The following is a 14,210-nucleotide window of genomic DNA, read 5'->3' as shown; positions in this document are numbered from 1 at the left end:
AGCAATCCGAGCGAACACACGCGCTGCGCCGCGCTGAAAAGCGCTCGGGGAGGGAGGAGAGGTTGGGGATTTTGGCAGGAGTTAATGAGTGGAAGAGCCAGGCTGCTGGGTTTTCTGCCCCTCAGATGCTGCTGTCAGCTTGTGCTGGGGGCACAGAGGGTGTTGTGTCCCCTTCTAGCCCACAGCAGGAGTTGAGGTCCCTTTCATCTCAACCTTTCTGTGGTTCTGCCATCTTGAAGCAACCTTCCACCCCAACTCAATGCAGCCCAACCAAGCCTAGCCCAACACAACATAACCCAACTCAACACAACACAACCCAATTCAACTCAACCCAATCCAGCCCGACGCAACACAACTGAACTCAACTCAATCCAACCCAACTCGACTCAATCCAGTCCAACTCAACCCAACTCAACTCAACCCAATCCAGTCCAACTCAACTCAACCCAACCCAATCCAGCCCAACACAACACAACTCAACACAATGTGACCCAACTCAGCCTGACCCAACCCAAGCAATTCTATGATTCTTCAATCTTTAAGACCCTTCCAGCCCAAATATTCTGTGATTCTATGACTGTAGGACATTCCCACTTGCTTGATCCATTTTTCAAGGACAGGAGATATCATCGTCAGAGCCAGCATTTCCAGCCTTGTTGTGTTTACACAGGGGAAGGGACATGACCACCTTCAAGCAAACATTTTTCCCTCCTTTCTGTCTTTCTCTGTACAACCTTCCTATTCATCTTAGACCAGTCGTTTCCAGCAGGTCTGGGAAGCCCTGGGGATTCAGAGGCAACTTCTAAGGGTTTTGTGAGTTGTCACTAAGAAAAGAAAAGCCAGCGTCCGGAGGCTTAAATTTGCTATGCAAATGACTGCACCCCACCATAAAAATGTAAAATTTACAAATCAAAAAAAAGATTGGAAACCACTGACATAGACCAGTGAATGGTAAATACCCCAATAACCACATCCACACACATGAAACAAGCTATTACAGAGCGGGTCCACATCCAGCAGAATGGGTGTCTATACATAACAAGCATTAATTTGAAGATTAAATAAGCATTTTCACCATATAGTTTGGATTATACCGTGTACACAGGAATCATCTTCCCCCCAAAATATACTACACAAATGAAAGCATCGGTTTGCTTTTCCGAAAGGAAATCAACTGGTCACAAATCACTGTCTCAGTGTCCCCTGGTCACAGAGTCTTTTGCATTCCACCAAGCAAAACTCCCAAGACCCATCAGAAATTGCTCATCTCAGAATTCCTGAATCACAGAATCATAGAATCCTAAAATGGCCTGGGTTGAAAAGGATCACAGTGCTCATCCAATTTCAACCTCCTGCTGTGTGCAGGTCGCCAACCAGCAGCCCAGGCTGCCCAGAGCCACATCCAGCCTGGCCTTGAATGCCTGCAGAGATGGGGCATCCACAGCCTCCTTGGGGAACCTGTTCCAGTGCCTCACCACCCTCCGTGCGAATGCCTGGTTGTGAAATCAGCCTCCAACCCCTGTGTCATCTCCTATCTGGCAGGACCATATGGACATAGTCTACTAGGGTCTGGCAGCTTTTTAGACAAAAGATAGGATAGAAATAGCCATTTTCTAGGCTTGTGGACATGATGGCCACAAGTTGTTCCAGGGGAGGTTCAGGTTGGATATTAGGAACAATTTCTTCTCTTAAAGAGTGGTGAAACAACAGCATGGGCTGCATGGGATGGCGGAGGTGTTCCAGAGATGTGGAGATGCAGCACTGAGGGGCAATGAGGATGGCTTGGGGATGGACTAGATCATGAGTGCCCAACCTATTGGCTTGCCTGGGCTGCACCAAGTGAAGAGGACTTGTCTTGGGCCTTATATATGTAGGTTGCTCTGAAAGTAATGCCTCCTGTTTTTTTCCATGGAATCTACAACCCAAATATAGAGAGCACAATAACACTCTTTAATAGAGCAAACTCTCAGCTACAAAACACCATCTTTCAACACAGTCACCACCATTAGCTGAGCATTTTTGACAGTCATGAACAAGAGCCTGCACGCTGTGCTTGTTCAAAATCTGCACCAGTGGAGGTGACCCACTGCCTCTGTCACCACTGTTGAAACGCAGCACCCACTGCCTGCCTCACATTCAGTGAGCACCCATTCAGTGAACGCTCACATTCACTGTTGGGTGTCCATAAACGTTCTTATCAAAGTCTAGTAGAAAAACACAACCAAAATTTGAGTTCAGTGTCTGATTGCATTCTATTTGAAAGCTAGCAGACGATGTATTTCCATCGACTGAAAATGGAGTTGCAAATATACCATAAAATCAATGATTTTTATTTTTTTTTTGCATTCTTGAAACCCGCTCTCAAATTCCTTTATCAGGACAGAAAGTACAACTGCATGTCTTTCACTGTACTTATTTCTGACTGCAAAATCACATCCCTATCCCAACATCCCGCTTTGATTCCATTTACCTTCAATGCAGTACAGCAAAGGATTCTCCCATCATGAATTTCCCAGCAGGGACAACAATGTGCTGTCATCAGTGGGAAATCCCCCATCTCAGAGGGCAACCTGATGCAAAACAACCTCTGGTTACTTCTCCCACCCTTGCAGCACACCACCCAGCCAACGCATGCTCCATCCTGCACCTTTGCCACTTGCTCCCATAGCAGCTGGCTCTCACATTTCACTGCCTGGCCCTGCTCATCTCAGCAGCATGCGCACAGCAGGGGAGCCCCATGCAATGGGATAAGGTCAGCTCTCTGCAGGATTTTCTGATTTGCTCCAGCTGAGCTGGCAGGTTGTGTACTATTTTAGTATAATTTTAACAGCTCCCCCTAGGCACCTGGATCTGGGGTTGGATGCTCTTTCAAAATCATGTGTAAGTAGGCAGGTAAAGAGGAAGGCCTTGCTAACAACTTGCCCATTTGTTTCAATGGTGATGCCAGGCAATAATGCATCAGCACATTTCCTTGTGAGAACTGTCTGCCATGACCAGGGCAGTGTTGCTCCTTGCATCAACTGCATGGCTTCATTTCTGGGTCTCACTACAGAAACTTGCAACATTCTGTCAGTTCATATTCTATCTTACAAGAATTAGCTTCTCCCCCCACCAAATGTACAGCATTTGTTCCTTAAGCACGGAAATCTGCACCCAGTGAACAGCAATGTTGGAACAGGTGCAAAACCAGTTCCTGCAGCAATTTCGTCTCTGTCCTAAGTGACCTCACGGCAGAGACTCGCATTGCTGTGCTTATTAAGCATTCAGTGGTATACCATTCACCAATGCAAAATATATACACAAACATGTATTTTAGACAAGGAAATCTACCATTAAAAAAAAAAAAAAAAACTTCCAAAAAAGATGTACTAGCTTTTTTGACAGAGGAAATTACGACTTCACATCACATACAAAAATAAACCCAAATAAACACATTGAAATGAAGGAACCCCAAACTCTCTGACACCCTGAACTGATGCAGGAAATGCTAAAATTGCCATTGCAATTTTTGTAGATCCAGATTAGGCAGAACCTGAGCTGCCATTCTTGGTCAATTTTACCATTTTGAAATAAACAGCCCAAGATCCCATCAGTCTCAATGCAACCATTAATTGCTGTTGTTGTTTTTAATCTGTCTGTCCTGTAAACAAGATGGCCACACATCTCATTAAGGATTAAGGGAGTTTTCACCACCACCAGGACATGATAAACTCACAGGGCATGAGAAGGTATCACCCTCTGATTTTTATCTTTTCCTGCTGTTCTATATCCTTTCTCACGCATTCAGGGTCACAGAAGCAGCTGAAAGAGTTTGGGTTGGCCATACTGCAGTTCCCTTCTGCAGCCCTCAAACAAAGGGAAAAAATAACAAAGCCTGAATGCAAAATCGATGCTTCAAACTCACAGCGCCTGGAGAAGAAACAGGGAGAGGCAGCACTGCCTAAAAATGTGTGTTTGAGCTGTCAGGCACATATGGTGGCCAAATAAAAGGGTGCCTTTCTGTGAATGTGTGATGATTTATTTCTAGATGCAGGGAGACAGGACAGGCACACAGTGAGTTCCAAGGCAGTTGTTGTAAATCAGGCTGTCATATTTCCTATCTTCTCAAAAGAATCCCGGGGAGGCTAATTTAAGCAGTGAGGTGTGTTTCTCCCTCTCTCTGTGCTCTTCCCTCCCCCATGGCTCATGGCAGAAGAGGTTCTCCCTCACCTCCAAGGCAGGAGAACAGAGAGGGAACTGCTGCTGGAGAGCAGCCAACGCTCCACACGGGGCATCAGCAGAAGATGGAGAAAATATTTCAGCTTTAGGTGATGTCCAGATGTTTTTGCATCTGCTTTGGTGTCTTTGCCTACCATTGGGATCTGATGCGTGCCCACATCCACGAACATGATCCAGCAGTGCCATGCTGCAAGCTGCGTAGTCTAAACTTGATCAGAGGCCACATGGGACCTAGAATACTCCCCTGGTACCCATTGGTACTCATACTCAGGCACACACAGGTGCTCAGAAATGCCCCACGCTTGGAGCCAGATGCTTTGCTTGCACTTCATCTACATCTGGATCCAAAGGGAGGGCAGCTGCTCCACCTCCACTGGGCATGGGCAGCCCCCACATTCAACACAAAGCACATAAACTGCTCAAAGAACAGACAATGTGCACTCAACTCCTGTCCACTACTGATACCAGTATGAGTTTTACGATGCTGTCTGGGACTGGGGGGTTGCAGCTCCCCCTACACATCTCCTCCAGCTCTTCTCATTTCCCACTGGGAAAGGCAGGACAATGTCACCCTCAGCCACCTCTGTGTCACGTTATGAGATAAAAATCTCCACCTGCACACCCACAAAAGAGCACAGAGATTCCAGGGGAGGTGAAGGGACCAAGTAACACCCTGCTCACCTACTCTAAGCCCATCCCAGGAGCCACGGGCCCCTCCCTGCCCATCTCCATAAACCCAGAGAAACACAGGGCATGATAGCAGGTGGGTACCCAAATTATGGGCTCAGAGGAAGGGACACCCAGCCCAGGGCTGCCCCAGGAGAGCCTCAGCCCCAGAGCCAGGTGTGAAATCCACGATGACGAGAGCCATGACCCATGCTATGAGTCAACTTGAGCTCATTATGGACTGGGTGGGGATGGGATGCCTACTGGAGTGCAAGGGAAGCACAGCTGGGGATTGCACAATGCTCACAATGGGATGTTTGGGGAAGGAACCAAAGCCAGGGAAGGTTCAAGGCGGTTTGGGGAAAAACAAATATGGGAGTATAGAGGGATAAAAAGATAGAAATGATCATCCCTGCACAACCAGTGCTGGTCATTGTGCTTCTCCAGCCATGCCCTGTGCGTGATGAATGAGGTCTGTCCTGTCTTCTCATTGAGCTCCATTTATAACAATTTTCCTGCGTGAGGGACCAGTGCAGCAGCTGGTGATGGGATGAACTGTGAGTCCAAGCCCATGCATGGCAAAGATCCACACTGTGTGTATGTATAGATATATACTGCCCACTGGTGGACCCCCATCCTGAAGGGCAACCCAAGTCAGACTGGACAGTAGGAACAATTTCTTCTCCCACGGAGTGGTGATGCACTGGCACACACTGCCCAGAGTGTGTCACCATTCCTGGAGGTGTTCCAGAACCGTGGGGATGTGGCACAGAGGGATGTGGTCAGTGGGCATGGTGGGGATGGGCTGGAATTGGACTGCCTGATCTTACTGGTCTTTTCCTGCCTTCATGATTCTGTGATTCTAAGTTATTTTTCTCACACTCTCTAAGGCTGTTGGCTGTCCATTTAGGATAACCTCCAGAAAGCTGCATTCTGCTACCAGCAGCACTAAGCTTCCTTCCCTGACTCTGCTTACATGTTTAAAAGACTAGTGTGGAAATTTTTCTTTTCATATATTTTATTTTACAGCTTCAGTTCCTCACAGAAAGCTCCTAAAGTTTTCCTTCCAAGGCTTACATCTAAGTAATTCCAAGCTACAGCCACACCGTATATGCTGGCTGGTACAGCTCTCTTTCCTGCCAGAAAAGCAGGTCAATTATAAGCAATGAACCACATCACCAGGAGAGAAAGCTGGTTTGAATTCTGGTCAATTAGTGCTTAAAACTGTCTTGGAAGAAAAGGGTAAATTGAGCTAATACAGCTCTGCACAGAGACCTACATGTCTCAGCGTTGAGCGCAGACGGCAGAGGCTTAACTTCTAAGATGGCAGAAATTAAAGGTGTTTTGGCATAAAATCAACTTTAAACCTGCAGAGTGAAGTTAGCGAGGCTGTCCCAGCTGCAGAACACACCAGCGCCCTCCAAGAAGGAGCAGTGTGGTCCCTCGGCTCTGCTCACAGCATCCTCTGGATGGGACCCAAACACGACCTCGACGAGCGTTAAACCTTAATGCACTCCTCATCACAAACTGTCCCACCACTGCACGTCACCACGTGGATTTACAGCAGCACAAAGCTGATTAAGTAAGAAAGGAATCAAGGAGCAAAGCTCCGCCTGGACACAGAGCCTGCAGGATGACTGCATGGTTGGAAGGTCCATCCCATTTTCCTTCTTAGCAGATTTGGCTTGGGCTCACTCCAGCACAAAGCAAGGCTTGTGGAAGCAGGGTTTGCCTTACGGCCCGACACGTGAGGCTGTCATTCTTCAGCAGCCTGACTTTTCCGCAGCTCTCACCAAACAGATCTCTGCGTCATTTTATCAATAATAGCAGTGTCTGCCTGGTTTTTAAAGTGTTATTAAGGGTCCACTCAAAGATTTTCCTTGGCAGTCAATTCCAGGGCCTAATGATGCACTGCGTTAACAGGCTTAGTGTTTTTAAATGTAATACCTAATCTCGTTAGGGGCCACGTGCTCTTGCATTTCCAGGGCAGGTTAAATAAGAGCAGCATATCCTGCCGCACACCTTTACAGTATGGTTACTGCATTGACAGAATTTCTGTGTATTGGGTATATAGCAACTGCTCTGCATCCCTGATGTGAGTCACCTCCCCAAAATGCTGCACTGATTTACAGAAATCCTTCACATCCATCTCTCTGAATGCCAACTAAACTGAGAATGCCTGTTGTTCACTCAGCCCAGTGATGCTCTGTGCACGGTGACCAAAAATACAAATTTATACATTGACTGTCTTCAAACACTTGACATTGGTTCTTATGCTGTCACAGCAAGCAGATGACGAAATGCTATTGCTTGCAGTTGACAGCAGTATCACTCACATTTTCTACCATTCTGCCCATGTCTAACATATTTCAGATAAGAATTCCCCTTGATGTGAGCTGGGCTCATACACATGCAGTTGGTCTACACTGGCCGCCCCTTGGCCAAGAGGCAGAAGAAGTAGGGAGGTATGGTGCAACCTCTCCCCCGTGCTACAGCACCCATAATTCCTCATTAACTTTCCCATCACCTCGATATGGATAACCAGATCTAACGGTGATGAAGATAAAATAGGTGCACAGGCTTCAGATCAGCTCTTCCAAGTGCTCTACCTGTACACAGTCAAGTCCACACCTGCCTCCCATTTTCAATATTCACACACTAGCTACTGTTTTTTTCTTTCTATTCCCAAAATAAATCAGAAAAAAAGAAATATAAAGAAAAAAAAAAAAGGGCATTTTGTACATCTGTGTCAACATTGTACAAATGGTGAACATTACTCTTCAAACTCAAGCATCTCGAGTTTAAAAGTTACTTTGTCTTACAGGACCTACCTATGTAAGTGTGGTCACATGGGATTAAAGCAAATCCTGAGCATTAAAAAGGCTAAAAACCCCCTTGACTGAATAAGAATAAGCAAATATTACTCTAATTGCTCCCCTGCCTACAGGATGGAGCAAGAGTTTGAAGCGTAACTAAGGATGATGACACAGAGTCAAGGAATATCTCGTTGAAAGTAAAAGCCCTTGGCAGCAGAGAGCTCCCATGCTACGAGCAGCAGCCTATCAATTTCCACTTTGGGATTTCCTCTCCGTAATACCTGAATTATTTCAACCCATGAATTTGATGCATCATATGGAAGCGAATCCGTCATGGGTACCTTTATTGCAACATCCTTCCCATTGACTGACGTTGACCTGCTACTCACAGATAACATTAGAAGCCGTGCTGTTTCCTTTCTCCAAGGGGCTCAAATACTGAAATGCATTGAAAATTTGCACTTCTATTACAATAAACTTTCCCAGTCCTCTGCCAATCCTGTTTGATCACCCACATGTCAGCATTAAACATGTAAGGATAGCTTTTCTCCTGATCTGATGCTGTATGGACATTCCTCTGCATGTATTTGGTCACTCATTTCTACAACTTTCAAAGAATATCAGAGCTTTTGAGCAAGCACAAGTTGTTGTCACGCAAATCTGTGTGCAGATGGAGAATGATTTTGTTAAAATAAGTGGAAACATTTTGCAGAGGAGCTTTAAAAATGATACGATACACAACATGTAACAAAACATGAGATGCTCAAGAGCATGCTATGGGTAAAATGCTTGCTTGTGCTGCTGTTATTTTTCCAAACTTTGTGTATTTAAATGGCTATGGGTGAAAGACAATAAGGCATGAAGAATGACACTGCAAATGACACTGGAAGAAGCTCACCTTTCCCTGTTTGCTTGTGGCTTCTTTGCATATGATTGCTTACGTTCTTTTGCGTATCCATGCTTTATGAAGACTAACAACACTTTCTCAAGAAGTAAATATTTCAAGGTGAATTTTCTATACGCCTTCAATCTGCGAGCTGGGGTGCACAAATACCCCACTGTTAGTGCAGTGAAACCTGAAGGACTGTAAGACGAAGAGAATAGGGTGAAAGTCTCACCATAAGGACATACACACACACACAACAAAAGTTGCTTGTTGTCCCCTATGATGGATCTTCCCAGGGAAACAGAGAGCTGATCTTTGCTATGCTGGACTCACAGGCACTTCACTGGCTGAGGACCAGGAAGGAATGGATTTGTGGATACCTCTGTTAAACTCTTAAGACAAACTGCCATTACAATATGATTGAGTTTATGCAGTAATCAGGATGTGACAAAATAAAAGCAGACTTTTCCATCCCTTTGTGGCAATGCGAGTAGGTACATGCTGGAATTGGGGATGTGGGGGATGACCAGCACCATTCTGAGCAGGACACACAGCCAGGGTGGCATCCTGCAGAATCTGATGTGTTTTGAAGAATATCATCCTTTGGAATCCATCTGAATTAAGATTCAATTTAACTCAAAGACCCCTGGGACAGTTTTGTACACAAGCTTCCCAAGCAGCTCAGTGGAGTGAGGAGGAGCATCTTGGGAAAGGTACTAAAAATAGGTCCTTCGGTTACCACAGCAAAGTACCCAAACAGGCACAGAAATAGTTCAGTGCAAACAGAACCTGCATTTCACTCTTTTCTGCCCCATCTCCCAAGCCCATGGTATGACACAGGTAGCTATAATTAAAACTTGGTATCTTTTCTCCGTGCTGAACTCCATCCTGCTCTTGCAACCACTCTGAGCCTCATTTGCTCGCAGCTGCCCAATGTTTCAGCTCAGTCAAACAGCCCCTTTCGTAACTCTCAATGAACGAAGCATCAACAGCTTTCTAATTTTGGATCCAAGAACAAATCTCAGAGGGCCAGGAGCTCCAGGAGACCAAGGAAAGTCACATTAATAGCTGCACTCCACTTCTCAAAGCCCTCCCTAGCCCTGGGATCTGGGTAAGCCTTACAAATACCAAATGAGCATCTGGATTCTCCATGCAAAAGGCACGAGCAGGGTTAGTGGTCAGTGAGTGATTTCCAAAGGGTGGCAGAAAGATGATGTGCAGCTGGACGAGGCTTTCAGCTCCCAAATGCCAGCAAGAGAGTTTCAGCACCTGTGCTTGCTGCTCGGTTATCTCCCATGTCTCAGCAGCAAGCAGGTTGCAAGGCTTACTTACAGGCTGCTGCTGCTTCAAACAACTGGAAAGTCTGTCTCAGTCTCACTTGAGAGTTGTCTCTTTTGCATGTGGATCAGGACTTTGCAGCACTGGAGGACAAACAGGAACAGTGACCAAATGCCAGGAGCCACAGCCCAAAAGCACAGGCCAAGAAAAGTCACTGAAAGCAAGATGACTCCAGGTGAGCAATGAATGGGTTCCTGAATCTTCTGGAGCCAATGGGGTGATGTGCATGGCTGCGGTTCAGGGGGCACAACCATTTTCAACCAGAGATGCAGAGCTGCAAGCAATTGAAGTGACCGGGACCTTCCTTGCTGCAGGAAGATGCTCATGATGCTAAAAATGATAAAGATCCATCCTACTTGTTCATCAGGCAGCAATGTGCCAGCACTGGTAAGCAAATGACAGTCATCAGTGCCCTACAGGCTCCAGGTGGCAGGAGATGCCAACCTGCTCTTCAAAATGTGAGTTCTGGGCAGAGCCACATAGGAAGGTGCAAGGAGGGAGGAATCCACCAGGATTAAGCTCAGAAAACACTCCAAAAGCCATTACATTTAACCCCAGAACGCACTGCAACAAGATTCTCAGTGCTTACTTAGCCTTCGTAGAAAATTAAAGGTGCTCCAGTAAAAACACAGCCTTATCCTGGTAAGAAATCATCCACACGTTTTAATGTGCCACCTGCACACGCTGTGCAAATCTACAAGGCCCTAAATATAAACAGACAGCCCTTTCCTGGCTGTTAAAACGAACACTACCTCGGCTTGTTCTCTGAGTAAGCCAAAATTAGAGCTGTTTGGAGATCAGAAACACGTTAGGGTGGGACACTTTTTTTTTTCTCTCTCTCTCTCTCTCTTCTTTTCACTGTGTTTGTAGTTTCATGAATAGGGCATTCATTGTGCCCCCACCCCAGAGATATACCCACCTCGGAGGTAAGAGTTAAAATTAGTGTTGAGTTTATTCCTGCGACTGTCAGCAGAGAAGCTGGCTCGTGTGGGATGCTCTGGATGAGGCAGGCAAAGCAACACCCTGGGAAGGCTGCAGCTTCTGCTGCACCTCTTCTCAGAGAGCTGAGGGTTCTGCATGCACCCCACATAAGCACTGGTTTAAAAAAGAAAAGACTTTATCCTGCAAAGTTCAGCAGTGGAAAGCCATGGCAGCACGCAGACACATGACCTGAAAGCTGGGAGCACAGCAAACCTCAAGATATGAAGGCGTGAGCAACGGATTTCCATTCCAGAAGACCCCTAATCACATTACAGGCCGTAAATCCAGAGGTGACATCCCTTATTATGAAATAACAGGCAGCTCTGGATGCAGCATGCCACATCCATCAGCACGGGGGCAGGGAGAGGCCAAAGAAACCCCTTCATCACCACTGGGGCTGTTGGGGAGCAAGAGAGATAGGGCAGACACCTTGCACAAGGCAACATAGAAGGGGGTGGGAAACAGAGCCTCTCTGATAGCCCAAGCTGCAGAGAAACCCTCACAGCAGGCTGCTGCTGGATGTGTCTGTGTACACAACACTTATGTACTTCTATACCCTGAGTGCGCCCTCAATGCCGGGCTGGTGAAGGGCGCAAAGGTCCCATGACGGCAGTGCTGGCAGGCAGCTCACACCCCTCCTCTCCCAAACCTTTGCTTACATTTCATCTAGTCTACTCTGATTCCAAGGTTTAATAAAATTGAATCCCAGCATGTCTTGAATTAATTAATTAGATCTTGTTCCAAGCCACCGTGCCAATTTCTGCAATTACGCTGCTGCTCATGGGAGAGCTCGGAGTGGCTGCATCCGTCCCCAAGCAGCTCCAGAGCAGCCAGGGGCTGGGAGCTGTGCTGGGGTGCAGCAAAGGGGTTGGTTTCAGTGCTTTTTGGCTTTTCTCCTCCTCCATTTGCCCACTATGAGCAAGTTGTGGAAATCAGGGGGAAACCGAGAGATTTTGAAGAGGCAGCAGGATTCTTCTCTGCATCAGTCTTCCCCAGCAGCTGATTTTCAACAAGTGTGACATCTTGTGGAGCACCCTCAAAGCCAACGCAATGCTCCCAACACTGTTGCAACCTTCACCCATCTTCCCTGCTGCAGTTGAGAAAAGAGCAATCTCAGGTGCTCAGTGACTACAGTGACGAGCACGGTATCACAGCTGGTCATCTCAGAGGTCTTTTCCAACCTTTATGATTCTGTGGAAGATACATGAGGGCAGTGGGACAGGAGATACTTCCCACTGCATCTTTGACCATTTTGCACCATTTTACACCATGTAATTAATGTTGACTTCTGAAGAGTCTCAGCTTTGCCTGCTGCCAGTGCACTGGGCAGGGACCCTGACGAAGAGTGCTTGTTTACAAACACATTAAAGTGTGTTTAAAACCCATTGTTTCTTGCTCCAGCTGCCCAAGTACTTTCTGATCAGCTCCTGGACTCATACCAAAAATAAAAAACGACAGATTGCCAAAAAGGACAGAGACGGAGGGGTGGAGGAGGGATGCAAAGCAGCTAGACAGCACAGCAGATGAATATTTTATCCTGCTGCCTCTGGGAACGGAGGTCAGGAGCTGGAGCAGGCTGAAGAAACACATTGCAAGGAACACTTGCAGAATTAAAGGTCAGTGAGATAATGAGCTATAACAGCCATGGAGCAAAAAGTATTTTCCTGATGGAGACAGCTCTGAGCTCTCGCTGGAGACAGGCTACCTGCTGCTGCCATGGGGCAAAATCTGTCCCCTTCAATTACCACTGGCCAGTGGGACCGAAGATGAAGCCATGTCACACGGCAGCACCCTTCTTCCATTCTCCCCCTGTTGCCAGGACTGCAGCTTCTCCCCCAGACATGGCTGCAGCTTCTGCAGGTGGCCTCTCCAGCCCATCTGCCCTCATCCCCCATGGCTTTCCCACTCTTTTACCCATGCAGAAATGTCGTTTTGCTGCCCGCCCCGTGCTATACCACATTTCAGCTCTGAAAACAACACGGAGCTGCACCATACCTGTAATGAACCACCAAACTGCCATAAGCTGTGCACCTCTGAAGGCTGTGTGCTCAAAGCAGGCAGCAATCAAACCCAGTTCTCATACAAGAGCTACATCCATCTGTGTCATACCAGCCATGTGACTCTTGGTCCCTAAAAACTTCCCAGTGCACACACCAAGCCCTGGGCTGTGCTACCACATGCATGCAGTGTCAATGCCCAGCATTGGGCAGTGCTTCACCATCTTCTGGAGGGTCTTCTCAGTGCTCCACAGGCTTCACTTCCACAAATTTCCCTATATTTAAACAGCCAGCATTCCTAAGAAGAGTGGATTTCCTGAAGCAACTTCAGGAAAGTTGCAAGGCGCACTGCAAGGGCAGTAAAGGAGAACAGAAGTTGGGTACCTGATGGTCATGTTCTCATCTACAAGGCACAAAAAGCAACCACAGCTTCTGCTTCTAAGTATTTTATAGGATCCAGCTGCTGGTTACAGAGTCAGACAGAAAACCACAGCAGAAGGAGCTGAGAGGCAACCTGCACATCTCTTGAACTCAGACAACTGCAGCAAGGACCTGGACATGGGCATGCTTTTGTCCTGGCAGCTTCAAGCAACACCAATGGCACACAGCAAGCAGAAATATACAAGTGAAAACATAAGTCAGACCTTTGCCACTCTAGACATCCTTTAGAATGATGCATCTCACCCTAAAACTGCAAACTCCAGCAAATGCATCACTTCAAAGGGGTGCACAAAATGAGATCCTGGAACACCCCGGTGATGGGCCATGCAGCACATGGCACCAAGGCCAGGGCTGAGCCTCCTACCTGCTGCCCACTGCTATGGGTTCATCTCCAGCACTTTGAGGAGGCTCAGGGTGTTCATATGGCGACCTGGGAGAAGGAGCCTGGGGAGAAACACAGGAGACCAAGGTGTAAGGGGTGATTTTAACAAACAAGTCATTCACGCCACAGACACACTGCCTGTCATGGAGACATAAGGGCTTTTCCTTTGATCTCTAAGGTCCCTTCCAACCCAAGGCATTCTGTGATTCTATGGTTCTATGATTCTGCAGTTCTATGATTCGATGATTCTATTCCCACTCTTTTGCTCCTTTTCTCCAACTCTCATGCCATTGTTTTGGCCTTATCTTTAGTGGCATCTTTTATTTTATTGTCCCCTGTGGTCTCCTCATGAGAATCCTTCTGGAGAAGTGTATCTCCTATGAAGAAAGGTTGAGGGAACTGGGCTTGTTTAGCTTGGAGAAGAGAAGGCTCCAGGAAGACTCATTGTGGCCTTCCAGTACTTGAAGGGAATGGATGAACAGGAG

The 14,210-nt window shown here is 46.9% G+C and overlaps 1 protein-coding gene across 4 annotated transcripts in view; it reads right to left on the bottom strand.

Annotated features, from left to right (window-relative positions):
• HIVEP3 (HIVEP zinc finger 3) overlaps nt 1-14,210 on the bottom strand; it is a 224,046-nt gene that overhangs the window by 103,456 nt on the left and 106,380 nt on the right. Inside the window, exon 2 of one of the 4 annotated variants that reach the window (XM_048968665.1) lies at nt 13,708-13,787. The exons of the other annotated variants lie outside the window; for them this stretch is intronic. The gene's annotated coding sequence lies outside the window, so the exon portion shown is untranslated. The remainder of the gene's footprint in view (nt 1-13,707; nt 13,788-14,210) is intronic. 4 annotated transcript variants of the gene reach the window in all.

Source organism: Lagopus muta, chromosome 23 (genome assembly GCF_023343835.1).
Source record: "Lagopus muta isolate bLagMut1 chromosome 23, bLagMut1 primary, whole genome shotgun sequence".
Taxonomy (NCBI): Eukaryota; Metazoa; Chordata; class Aves; order Galliformes; family Phasianidae; genus Lagopus; species Lagopus muta.
This window is presented reverse-complemented; position numbering and strand designations above follow the sequence as displayed.